The sequence below is a fragment of the Talpa occidentalis genome, unplaced genomic scaffold (assembly GCF_014898055.3).
Source record: "Talpa occidentalis isolate TD23 unplaced genomic scaffold, MPIMG_talOcc4v2.1 talOcc4.10, whole genome shotgun sequence".
Taxonomy (NCBI): Eukaryota; Metazoa; Chordata; class Mammalia; order Eulipotyphla; family Talpidae; genus Talpa; species Talpa occidentalis.
Window position 1 is genome coordinate 87,807,946 of NW_023600993.1, and position 13,396 is coordinate 87,821,341.

Sequence of the window (13,396 nt, forward strand, 5' to 3'; positions counted from 1 at the left end):
AAAATAAAAAATAAAAATCTGAAGCAAACAGGACAAAAGGTTAACATTTGTTAATTCTGGATGGTATGTTTCTGGGAGAAATTTGTCTTTTGTTCTCTTCATTTTTCTGTATTTTAACTGTTCCCCATCCCCCACGCAATCCCTCCAGAAAGATAGTGTAGAGAAAGTGGGATAAAGGAACTGGTACCTATTGAGACTCTCTGTACCAGTCAAAGGTTATGCCAGTGGTTCTCAAAGTGAGGTCCCTCAACCAACAGCATCAGCATCTGGGAATGAGCCTGTATCAGACCTACAGAATCCAATACTCTGGGTTTAAGGTCCAGAAATAGGTGTTTTGACTAGCCTCCCAGCTAATTCTGGTGTACCATTGAAGTCTGAGAACCACTGGCCTAGACCACATTGCTATGACAACAGTAATCATGTACTAGGCATGTGTACCTGACAGGCAGTCCTAAGAGCCTCCCTTCAGTAACTCAATCTAGTCTTCAAAAGAACCCTGTGCAGGCCTCATCATCATCCTCTCCATCCTACAGTTGTGGAAAGGCCCAATCCCCTGTCCCAAGGTCCAGTTCATAGGTTGCTCCCAGAAGCCCCCTTCCTTAACCACTACACAAATTGTCACAGACATCAGCTCTCACATATTCTAGCTCACTGCAGCTTTGGAAGGAAGAATTAACAGCTCCATTGACAGATGAGGAAACTGGAATTCAGGGAGGAAGAGTGACTGGCCCAAGCTCTCACAAGAAGGAAAGTGAAGGGCCAGCCTTCCTGTGGCTTGTGCAGGAGATTTTGGGGTTTGACCTAGACCTGTGGGCATGGGGATCGCGGGGATGGAAGAGGGAGAACAGGGAACGACCCAGCTGCAGCCCCTGCCTGGGCTGCCTCACAGGGCCAGCTGTCCCCTCCCCAGTGTGGCTGCCACCCTCCGTGACCCGCCACCCACCCCCACCAGGAACTGTAAGGACCTTCCCCCGCCCCCCCCCCGGGCTCCGTGAAGCCCCATCCCTTCCTTCTCGTTTTTTTTTCTTCTTCTTTTGCAAAGGGGAACCCAGATGGCTCGAGCGTAAAGTCACTTGGTGGCCTGAGCGTCCCCGCCCCGCGGGCTTTCCCAGGCTCGCAGGTCGGCACGCTCCCCTCAGCGGGGTTGGCCCCTCATCTCATAATCAGTCCCCGGTTCCTCCACCGACCCTTCTAACTTCCTTACCCCTTTTACCCCGCCCCTCCCCCCCCCCAACGAGCCCTGCCCACCACCCGGGGCTCCTCTGCAGCCCGAAGACCCTCAGGACAAGCTCACCACCCGGGGTGCTGGGCTCCCGCGTCCTCCGCACTCACCTGGGCCCCCGCTCTTCTGGCGGGCAACCCGGATCCTCGCAGCTCGAGCGCCCCCCCAGTTCTGCAGCTACCGGGGTCCTGGGACGCCCGGGTCCGAAGGAAGACGGACTGACTTTCGAGGAAAGGCTAGGGCAGCGCTCGGAGCGGCGTCCGCGCCACGGGCCGTCTCCAGCCCCTCTGGCACTGAGCTGTGCCGGCCCCCCGACTCTCCTCCGCGCCTCGGAGGTGCGCACGGGCTGGGACGCTGGACCGGGTGGCGCCCACAGGCCATCCGATTGCCTTAGGCGCGCCCGCCGCGATGCTAACTCCGCCCCAAGGAGCCTAACCCCGCCCCGAAAATTCAAACCCCACCCTAGGAATTCTAATCTCTGTCCCCACCTCTTAAAACCCAAATTCCGCTGCCTAAGGAAATTTTAAAGCTTTGGCTACTGGAGGCTACTAGCCCTGCCTCCCGGGGATCCCAACTCCGTTTTGAAGGCTCAGAACCCCGCCCCCAGTACCTTCAACCCGCCCTCCAGGGATCCTAACCCCGGCACCCTCCTCCAAATATTTTCCTAACACTGCCCCTAATGTATTCTAATCCCACCTCCCAATGCCCTCATACGGTCCCCCAAAGGAATCTAAGCCCCACCCGCAGGGATTCTAACTCCACCTCACAAGAAACCTCACACTGTTGCTGTTATAGGGCAGCCCCAACGCCAAGCGGGTTGCCTGACTGTGGGTCCTCACCCGCGCGCTTAAAAGGGACTTATTAGTACTCAAATGCAGGCGCACACAAAAGGTTAACAAAGGGTTTATTTACTAAAGAAAGGGAAATGAATATCTCGGGGAAAAAAAGAGGGAGATAAATTCATGAATGCGTCCTACCAGTTCCGCTGACCTGGAATCCCAATAGCAGGCTGAGAGCTGGCGAAGAGCCATGAGCTGTGAGGCCAAGAGCAATCCAAGGCCCACTTGTCTGGTTTTATACCAAATCTGGCTGCTTAACTCCACCCTTAGGTCCCAGCAACCCTCCCTTTGGTGATGATGGGATTGTCATTTCCAGTGTCTTGATGGCTTTGGTCTGGAGTCCACAAAACCCATATGGAGTTTGCTCAGGACATCCTCTCCTCCTAACATTTCCTCTTCCCAAAATTCTAATTCTGCCTCCAAAAGATTTTGAATGCCACATTTTAAGGATTTTTAACCTCTCCCACTGGAGGGTTCTAATCCAGTCAACGAAGGATCCTCATCCCTCTAACCCAGCCCTAGAGATCTAGATCTGCAACCCCAGGGATTCCCTTCCTTCTGCTGAGTGATCCCAACTTCATTCCCAAAGGATTTTAATCTGCCCCCCTATTCTAATCGGCTCTTCCAATGATTCCAACCCTTTCCTATGGAGGGTTCTAACCCTGCCTATCAAAGGATGCTAACCCACCCTCACCTCTCACACAGGATTCTAATCCCACTCTAATCTGTTTCTACCACCACCATTCCAACCTCCTCTTTCTAGGCCGACCCCCTCCCCCACGCCGGATCCCAAGCCTCCCTGTCCCTCCTGTGGTCAGTGGTTTCAGTTCCACAGGCTCTGCACTATTCAAACGCCATGCAAAATTCCTCACCCGCAAGAACAGCCTGGGCTCCTTGCTCGCCAGCTTCCGGGCAGTTTTGGAGGACCTCACAAATTGAGTGGGCAGGAAATCGGCTGAAGGCCCAGCATGAAGGAAATGTGCCCAGCACTAGGTAAAGGCAGAGCACAGGGGTTCCTGGAAAAGAGAGTGCTGTCACCCCATATTCTGCCACGCACACCTCCAAAATGTACAAGAATCCTCCTGCACTCCCAGTGCTACCAGACATTCAGGCCGTCATCATCTCTCCTTGATTCATTCCTTCCACAACTCTGCTGCATGCTGGGTTCACCCCCCAACCCAGGCAATCAACCTCAGCACTATTGGCTTTTGGGTAGTGTAATTCTTTGTTGTGAAGGGCTGTCCTGTGCCTGATAAGTTTAACAGCATTTCTGGACTCTTACCCACTACATGCCAACAGCTACTCCTTTCCTCCCTTGTAACAACCAAAAATGTGTCCAGACAGGACCAAATGTCTCCCACCCCCACGACAGAATGACAAATGAGGAAGATAATGAAGATATTTATTTTATTTGTTTTTTTTTTTTTTAATAGAGGCATGTTTTTATTTATTTATTTGTTTGTTTGTTTGTTTGTTTATACATGCACTGGGTACAGTCAGAAGCGCGGGAGGGTGAGAGAATTCACCAGAGCCAGAGCGGGGAGCAGAGCAGGCAGAAGGGCCGAAGTACACTGCTGAGGGGAGCAGTGGGCGGCAGGAGAGGTCTGCACGCCATGTGGGACCCTCCTCCTGTGGCCGGGGAGCAGCCGGGGATCGAACCGGCGCCGCAGAGGCCGCGGCAGCTTCGCAACCCAGCGCTCAACCGCTGCGCCACCGGGGAGGCCCTGAGGAAGATAATGAACCTGCTTGTTTGTGTTTGACATATGTGCTTAAGATGTGTATGCACTTTAAAGAAATACTCTTTTAATTGTGTGTTCAATTTACTTGAATGGTATACTTGTTCAATTTTGTACCTATTAATATCTAGCCACACTGCTGAAGGTAACAACTGTGCAATCATTTTCTGCACCCCCCTCCCCACAGTTTATTTAACCATCCCCTAATCACTGGACACCTATATGGCACATGACTTCACACTACCTTACACAGTGCCAGGTGGACATCCTCCTACACGGCCCTTGGGGAACCTAGTGAGAATTTTGTCACTTGCTTTGCCAAGAATGACAGATGCTTGGGGAATAGCTGCTTCCCTAATCCTTCTTCTACCATCTACCCATATCTACACCGACCCTTTGTATCATTCACCGGCCTTAATTTCAGTTCTCCAGCAGCACACCCCAGGGCATCTGAGTGAAAGTAGGTTATTTGGGAGATACAGAAAACACTGGTAGATATGTGAGTGAATGGGACAGGGAAGGAAAGGAAGCCAATTAAGAAATCAAGTTACAGCTGTGGACTACTGGGCCTCAGTCCTGCTGGGGCTGGGATCTCTGGAGACAGTGTGTTATACCCCACTTCAGAGCTGCCCCTCTGGGAGATGAGGAAGCTAGGGAAACTCCTGACTGTCATTGGATGAGGGATGCTTCCGGGGGCTATTAATCTTCCTGCCCTATTCATGCTCTAGTCACGGAGAGAGCGTCCAGGAAGAGAAGTGGAGGTTCTGAGGGCCCGAGAAGCTCATCATCAGTATTAGCTACACCTTCCACTAGTTTGATGGCATTTTGATGGCAAAGGGCCTGAGATAGCCGAAACATTCTTCAGTCAATTTTCCCAATTATTTTTTGCTAGTAAAGTAGTGCTGCCATAAAAATACATGTTCCCAAAATTCCTATCAACTTTATTGTGGCATAGTTTTACAAATAAAACACACCATTATAGGGGCCTCCCCGGTGACTCAGCAGGTTGAGCACAGCGCTATGAAGCTGTAAGCAGCCTCTGCAATGCAGGTTCGATTCCCGGCTGGCCAGGGAGAGTCCCACATGGTGCAGAGGACCTCTCCTGTCGCGCCCACTGCTCCCCTCAGCAGTGTGTTTGGGTTCGTCTGCCTGTTCTGCTCCCCACTCTGTCTCTGGTGAATCCTCTCATCCCCCCCTACCTCTGTTCTGTACCCCAGCTCTTGTATAAATAAAAAATCTTTAAAAAAAAACACCACTATAAATATTCAGCTTCATAAGTTTGGCAACTGTGTACACCTGTGTAACTACCACCCTAATTAAGATACAGAACATTTTGATCACCCCAAAAGCTTCCTTATGTCCTACTATATAGTCAGCTTCTCCCACCCATTGCCTTAGGTAATCACTGATTAGCTTTTTGTCATAGATTAGCTTTGTCTTTTCTAGAATTTCACATAAATGTAATCATACTATACATTTCTTATGTATCTCTCCTTTTATTTACATATTGCTTTTGAGATTTTCTATATTGTTATATGTTCTGGTGCTTTGCTTCTTTTACTACCAAGTAATATTTCTTACTGTAGATATACCCCCCTGTTTATCAATTACTTGTTTGTTTTTTTTAAAGATTTATTTATTTATACAAGCACTGGGTACAGTCAGAAGCCCAGGAGGGTGAGAGAATTCACCAGAACCAGAGCAGGGAGCAGAGCAGGCAGACTGACGAAATACACTGCTGAGGGGAGCAGTGGACGCCTCAGGAGAGGTCTGTTGCGCCATGTGGGACCCTTGCCAGTGGCCGGGGACCGAACCGGCACTGCAGAGGCTGCAGGCAGCTTCTCAGCCCAGCACTCAACTGCTGCGCCATGAGGGGAGGCCCTCAATTACTTGTTAATGGACACTTGGGCTGTTTTTAGTTTTTGGCAATACGAATAAAGCTATTATGAACTTTCACATACATGTTTTCATTTCTCTTGGGTAAATACTTAGGACCCAAATTGCTAGGGCATAGAGCAAAATGTATGTTTAACTTTGTAATAGACTGCTAAATTGATTTTGTAAGTGATATACCATCTTACAGTCCCACCAACAATGTTCAATTTCTGGTTTCTCCAGAAATTTTGGCAGTTTGGTGTCATCATTCTTTATTTTCTTTTTTAAAGATTTATTTTTTATTTATAAAATAGCTGGGGTATAGGCCAGAGGCTTGGGAGGGTGAGAGGATTCACCAAAGACAGAGTGGGGAGCAGAACAGGCAGACAGACCGAAAGCACTGCTGAGGGGAGCAGTGGGAGCAACAGGAGAGGTCTGCTGCACCATGTGGGACTCTCCCTGGCCGGCCGGGAATCGAACCTGTGCTGCAGAGGCTGCCGACAGCTTCACAGCGCTGTGCTCAAAACGCTGCGCCACCGGGGAAGCCATCATCATTCTTTTTAACTAAAAGAACATTTTCCATCTAACTCATAAGAGCATCAAAGAGCATTTATAGAATCATAAATTTTATCCTAAAACACCACCTTACCAGCATTTGGGGTGGTAGGCATCCATTGTCATGAGAAATACAGCTGACAACAAGATGTGATGTTAAATGCTGCATCTTTGGAATCACACCAGAATTCAAATGACACTTATGAACTGAGTAACTTTGTACAAATCGAGTCTCCTCTCTGAACCTGTTTCTTTATGTATCAATTGAAAATAACAACGGTGTTTACCTCAGTGAGTCATTGTGAAAATCAACTAACATCTCATGTCCAAGGATGATATGTATTATAAGAAAAATAAAACAGGTCAGGAAAGGTAGTAAGTGGGGAGAGAAGTGATGGTGTGACTTGAAACACAGCCTTTCTGCAGGGAGGGTATGTGAGCAGAGCTCTAGTGAACTGGGTGAGTGAATCATGTGGCAATCTGGAGGAAGTATGTTCCCAGCAGAAGGAACAGCAGGACAAAGGCCTTGGGGCTTGGTGTGTGTAAGGAAGTCAGTGTTGCTGGAATAGGGCAGGCGCAGGGGAGAGTGATGGAGATGATGTTGGAGAGATAGAGAGGTCAAATTGTGAGGCCCCGAATGTCCTGGTATCGACAATAAACTTAAATTGAAGATATGGGAGCTACTGGAGGTTTTTGAGCAAAGGAGTAAGCTACACTGGCGTGTGTTTTAATGAGACTTCTGTGGCTGCTGGGTGGGAAATGGATTGGAGGGACCCAAGGGAAGTAGGGAACCTGGTAAGCAAGCTAAGACAGTCATCCAAGGGCAAGATGGTGGTAGTGAGGGCCAGGGTGATGGCAACTGACAATTGTTGGAGCTCAGAAAGAGAAGAATACCTGAGTCTTCATAGGTATATTTAAGAATAATCATTGAGGCTTTTACTAGGAAAGGACTGGAAACCTAAGTGTGCATCATTTGGGGACTGAGAAAAGAAGTGACAATATAATAATGGAGTACAAAGAAGTTGTCAGAAAGAATAAAGATGTAGGAAACCCCATTATTTTTCTATATACTAGCAATGAGCAAGCTAAAAATAAAGTTAAGAAAATAATTTCATTTATAATATCACCAGGGGACTCCCTGGTGGCACAAGGGGTTAAGCACCACACTATAAAGCAATCCGCAGCCTCTGCAGCACGGGTTCGATCCCCGGCCAGCCAGAGAGCACCCCACATGGCATGACAGACTTCTCCTGTCTCGCCCGCTGCTCACATCAGCAGTGTATTTCAGTCATCTGCCTGTTCTGTTCCCCACTCTGTCTCTGGTGAATCCTCTCACCCCCCCATGTCTGGCCTGTACCCCAGATCTTGTATGCATAAATAAATAAATCTTTATAATATCACCAAAAAAGGACAAAAGACAGGTATAAAATAAATTAAAATAGTGTGAGATATTCTGAAAACTAAAAAACATTCTTGGGAGAAATTTAAGAAAACCCAAATAAAATTATCCTATTGGATGGGAAAGATACTTCATGGAAAAGACATGCTTTCATGAATTGGAAGACTTAATATTGTTAAGGTGATGATATTCTCCAAATTGATCAATATAATCTCTATCAAAACCTTTTTTTTTGGTAGAAATAGACAAATTTACCCAAAAATTCATATGTAAATACAAGAAACCCAGAACAACTAGAATAAGCTTGAAAAAGAAAAACAGTGTTGGAGGACACCCACTTCCCACTTTCAGAACTCACTACAAAGCTACAGTAATCAAGACAGTGTGGTACTGACATAAGGGTAGACATATAGATCAATGGAACAGAATTAAGAGTCCAGAAATAAACATTTCTGTTTATTTCTCATATTTATGGCCAATTGATTTCTAACAAGGGTACCAAGACAATTCAATGGTGTGTGGGGGAAGGTTAATCTTTTCAACAATCATGCTACAACAATTGGATATCCCTACGCAAAATAATGATGTTGGAGCCTTACTTCACATCATCCACAAAAGTTAACTCAAAATGATACACCGAAAGAGGTGTGATCCTTTATCTTTGAATCATATGTAGTATTGTAAAACCAACATTGTCCCAATAAAAAATATAAAATAAAAAAATTAACCCAAAGTGAATCATTGACCTAAATGTAGAAAACTATGAAACTCTAAGAAGTAAATCTTCATGACCTTGGGTTAGGCAAAGTTTTCTTAGATGACATACAAGTAACAAAAGGGAAAAAAAAAAGTAAACTGGACTTGGTCAAAACAAAAAATTGTGCTGCAAATGACACCATCAAGAAAATGAAAAGAAGCTCATAAAACGTGAGAGGACATTTGCAAATAAATCATAGATCTGATAAGGGACCGATATCCTGAACATACAAATGACACAATTCAATATCAAAAAGACAGCATAATTGAAATTGGGTCAAAGATCAGAATAGCTATTTCCCCAAAGAAGTCAATATCACTAGTCATTGTGGAAATACAAATTAAAGTCACAATGAGATGCCACTTCACATTCCTAAGAATGACTATAATAAAAAAGACAGATAATGGCAGGTACTGATGAAAATATGAAGAAATCAAAACCCTCATATGTCACTGGTGGGACTTTAAAATAGTACAGTTGCCTTGGAAAACTATGTGGCAGTTTCTAAAAAGGCTAAACATGCAGTTATCTTATGAACTAGAACCCCACTCTTAGGTACATACCCAAGAGAATTAAAAATACCTGTCTTTATGAAAATTTTACAGCAGTATTAGTCATAATAGCCTCAAAGTGGAAATAACTTCAAATTTCACCAATGGTAAATAAAATGTGGTCTCTCCATTCAGCTGGATATTATTTTGTAATAAAGAAGTAGGAAGAGGGCCTTCCTGGTGGCACATTGGTTGAGCGCTGGGCTGCGAAGCTGCCCGCCGCCTCTGCAGCACTGGTTCCATCCCCTGCCACTGGCGAGGGTCCCACATGGCACGCAGACCTCTCCTGCTGTGCCTGCTGCTCCCCTCAGCAGTGTACTTCGGTCAGTCTGCCTGTTCTGCTCCCCGCTCTGGCTCTGGTGAATTCCCTCACCCTCCAGTGCTTCTAACTATACCCAGTGCTTGTATAAATAAATAAATAAATCTTTAAAAAAAAAAGAGAGAGAGAGATAGGAAGTACTGGGACATGCTACAACATGGACGAACGCTGAAAATATTTGTGTTAAATGAAAGAAACCAGTCACAAAAAACCTCATATTGTGTGATTCCATTTATATGAACTGTCCATATTAAGGCAAATCTATAAAAATAGAAAGTAGATTAGTGGTTGCCTAGAATTGGGGATTGGAGAGGAATAAGGAGTGACAGATAATGTGACTAGTTTGTTTTTTTTTTGCAGGGGGAGGACAGTGGGTAAAAAAAAAAATCCTACAATTAATTGTGGCAATGTTTGCACACCTGTGAATATACTAAAAATGAGCAAATTGAACATTTTAAGTGGGCGAATGTGTGCCCTGTGAATTGTAATTCAATTAAAATAGTTAAAACGAAAGAGTGAGACAACTTCTTTTGTATGAATAGAGCAGAGTGGATGGGGCAGGAGGAGCAAGGTGCACAGAGCGTCTATTGTATCTTACTATTTGTGTAGAACAAGAAAACAAATGTGTGGGGGAATTTACCAGCACAGGAAGGGCACACATAAGAAAGAGTTCCGACCATTTCTCTCAGGGAAAAGCACTAGGTAGCTGGGTGACAGAGGATGGAGAGTCACTGATCCTATCCACCCTTTCTACTCCTGAGTTTTGAACTACATGAATATACTAGCTGTTAAATAATAAAATAAAGTTAAATAATAAAGTCAGAGACTTCATAAACAAGAGAGAATTAAGACTGGGTAGGATTTTTTGAGGATAGAAAGAATCAGGAAAAGTTCTAGGTGTGCACTTGACACTGGGCCAGCGGTGGAGGAAGATGGAAGAAAGGTCTTGAGGCTGGACAGGCTGCCTCTCGTTAGCGGTGACTTTGGGCAAGTTACCCCACCCTTCCCTGCCCTGCTTTCCTCATCTGCAAATTGAAATGAACAGAGTACCTACCACACCAGGTCATTGCATTTAGTTGAATTGCATATAAAACTCTTATGATTGTGCCCTCACTTACATCACCCATTGAATCATTTTGAGATAGGATCATTATAAATAGATGATGCAAGAGATGTGAAGACATTTTCTCAAAGTCGTACAGCCAGCAAGGCACAGAGCTGGGATTCCAAGCCAGCTGTGTGAGCCAAGAGTGTGCTTCCAAAGGCTGTGCTTATGATGATAACATGAACTCACTTATGTGTGCCCTGGATACCAAGGAGTAGAGACAAAGATATCAAACAGGGGCTCAGCACAGGCTCCCTCCAAGAGCTAGGGAATAAGCAGTGTTCACTTTGCCATGGGTCCGACGTTGGCTCTTTCAAAAATATATTTTCCTATTTCCAGGGGCATTTGCATTTTATATTTCAAATTCTTTGGAACCACTGTTGATTGTTCCACATTCAAAACAGGATGGGGAATAGAGAAGAGAGCCACAATCATTATTTCAGGGCTTAGATATTTCCCCTTTTATTTGCAAAGTAGCCAGCATTCATTTCACAGTGACAGCCTCCTAGGCAGGAGGTCACCACTGCCTTCACTTTCCAAGAGCAGCAAATGAAAATGTAAGATGACTAGCTCTTGAGAAACTCACAACAGCCCTCAGGAGCTCCTTCATCTCCCTTCCAAAAAAGTTCTTCCATCTTCCTTCTTCTCTTTCTTCCTCCCTGCCTCTGCCTTACTTTTCTCATGTTTATATGTTAACCTGTTTCTTATCTGTTCCCCTACTTTTTTGCATGTTCCAGGCAGATGCTACTCACATACCCATTGTACAGATGAAAAAACTGAAGCTTGAGGTTTATGAACAGCCAATGAATGACAGCACTAGGATCTCAACCTTCCATTTTGGTTAATTCTATTAATGTTTATTAACATTAACATTAACATTTTGAGTTGGGAACACAAAAAATGGACCAGATAGTCTTGGCCAAGCAATGTCCAATCTAATCAGGGAGACAAAACTTAAACCCATAACAGATATAGAGGGGGGGAAACGCTGCAGTTGAGAGAGAGGCTCATAATATCTTAAGACCAAATAAGAGGGATACATGTCCAGCTTGGGGTACCGTAGGAGGATTTCTGAATGGAGGGATCAGTTGAAGCTTAAGCATGCTAATAGAGGACCTCCTTGGTGGCACAGGGGTTAAAGTCTCAGCACCATCAAGCTATCACCAGCCACAGCAGCATGAGTTTGATCCCCAGCCTGGGAGCTGACCCACATGGTGCAACAGACCTTTCCTGTCTTGCCCACTGCTCCCCTTAGCAATGTATTTCAGAAGATTTGCCTGTCCTGCTCCCCACTCTGTCTCTGGTGAATTCTCTGACCCCCCCCACCCTGCACCCCAGTTCTTGTATGCATAAATAAATAAAAATAAATCTTCTAAAAAAACAAAACAAAAAGATGCTAATAAAAGGTCATGGCAAAGGGTGTTCCAGACAGAGGAGTCCGCCTGACAAAGGCTTGAGGGAGGAACAGCCTGGTCTGTTTGAAGAAACACATATTAGTGCCTGAAGGGCTGCTCCAGTGAGGCTGGAGATGGCAGCCGATGTTGATAACAAACAGGGCTTTCTCAGGCGGGTGATCTGAGAGATGGCCCGGGAGTGTTTTGGAAGCATACTTAGGCCAAGTACCATCCTAGAGGCACTTGATCTCTTGCTCAGGGGTGTGGTGGGACTGGGTAGGGATGGGGGTGCTGAGGGTGCCCATGAAGTTGTTTTTCTGACCCCAGCTGCATGGCCACCTCCAGCTGGTAGGTTCCCAAGGGGTGCGGGGACGGTTTGGTTTCATAACCCCTCCTTCTCCCCAAAGTCCCGGGAGGCCAAGAAAAGAGGAAGCACTTCATGGACTTCCCCCTGGGCTTGGGTGTGCATGAGCTCAGGCAGTCCTGGGTTGGGGAGGGCAAGCAGGCAGAGTAAAACTGGCCAGCCCTCAAGCATTCCGTGAGATCAAAGGGCTGGCTTGGAGTACACTCCCATTCAGCAGCAGTCACAATCCTGTAGGGTACACCCAGATGCAGCACCTAGGAGAAAGTTTCCCAACTCTTTTTGCCTGCTATGTGTTTGCCTTTCACTCTGAGAATCGCATCTCGAATAAGAAGACATATCCTTATTCAACAATTTAAAACTGAGGCAATGTTCATGATTCCCACGGAGAGATCCCAAGACATACTTGTAGAATAGTACACAGAATACATTCATGTTTTAAAAATAACAAATAACATGGCTTTGTAATTACCTACATATGTAAGTAAAGGCATAGAGAAAGTTCTGGAAACTGCATAGCTGACAAAAACAGAAGTTGTCATTAGCAGTGACAAGAAGATTGGGATCAGGGAGAAAGATATGGTGACTCTACATATTCTAACTAATTTGCTTCTATCTGTGTAATTAAAATGGTAATAGTAAATGAGAAGATTGGTTCATATGATTATTGAGGGTCTTTTCCCCCAAACATTCTATTATGAAAACTTCCAAACACACAGCAAAATTGAAAGACTTTTATAATAAAAATTTCTACTCACCACCTACATTGCTTTATCAGATATCTGTCTATCTAGCCTTCCATCAAGTCATCCTTTAAAAATGTAATCAAAGTAAATTACTTCAGCACACATACTATTCACTAGAGCTCAATGCTTGGTCATGGTATTTTTAATATAAAAATTTAATGTAAAACCAAGTGCACAAGATTGTTTCTTTGCTGAATGTTTACAAATGCAGGTACATCTATGTAAATGCTATACATTTCCATCACTCCAGAAAATTCCCTCTTGTCCTATAATGCATTTTATTTTATTTTTTTTAAAGATTTTTATTTATTTATACATGCACTGGGTACAGTCAGAAGCGCGGGAGGGTGAAAGAATTCACCAGAGCCAGAGCAGGGAGCAGAGCAGGCAGAAGGACCGAAGTACACTGCTGAGGGGAGCTGCGGGCAGCAGGAGAGGTCTGCGTGCCATGTGGGACTCTCCTCCGGTGGCCGGGAAGCAGGGAGCAGCCGGGGATTGAACGGGCACTGCAGAGGCTGCGGGCAGCTTCGCAACCCA

At 45.4% G+C, this 13,396-nt stretch overlaps 1 protein-coding gene across 4 annotated transcripts in view; it reads right to left on the minus strand.

The window, feature by feature from the left end:
* HCK (HCK proto-oncogene, Src family tyrosine kinase) overlaps positions 1–2,959 on the minus strand; it is a 38,747-nt gene extending 35,788 nt beyond the window's left edge. For 2 of the 4 annotated variants that reach the window (XM_037497184.2, XM_037497162.2), the window contains exon 1: positions 1,333–1,585. The gene's annotated coding sequence lies outside the window, so the exon portion shown is untranslated. The other 2 variants (XM_037497169.2, XM_037497177.2) reach the window with 2 other exon arrangements.
* Between the last annotated feature and the right edge of the window lie 10,437 nt (positions 2,960–13,396).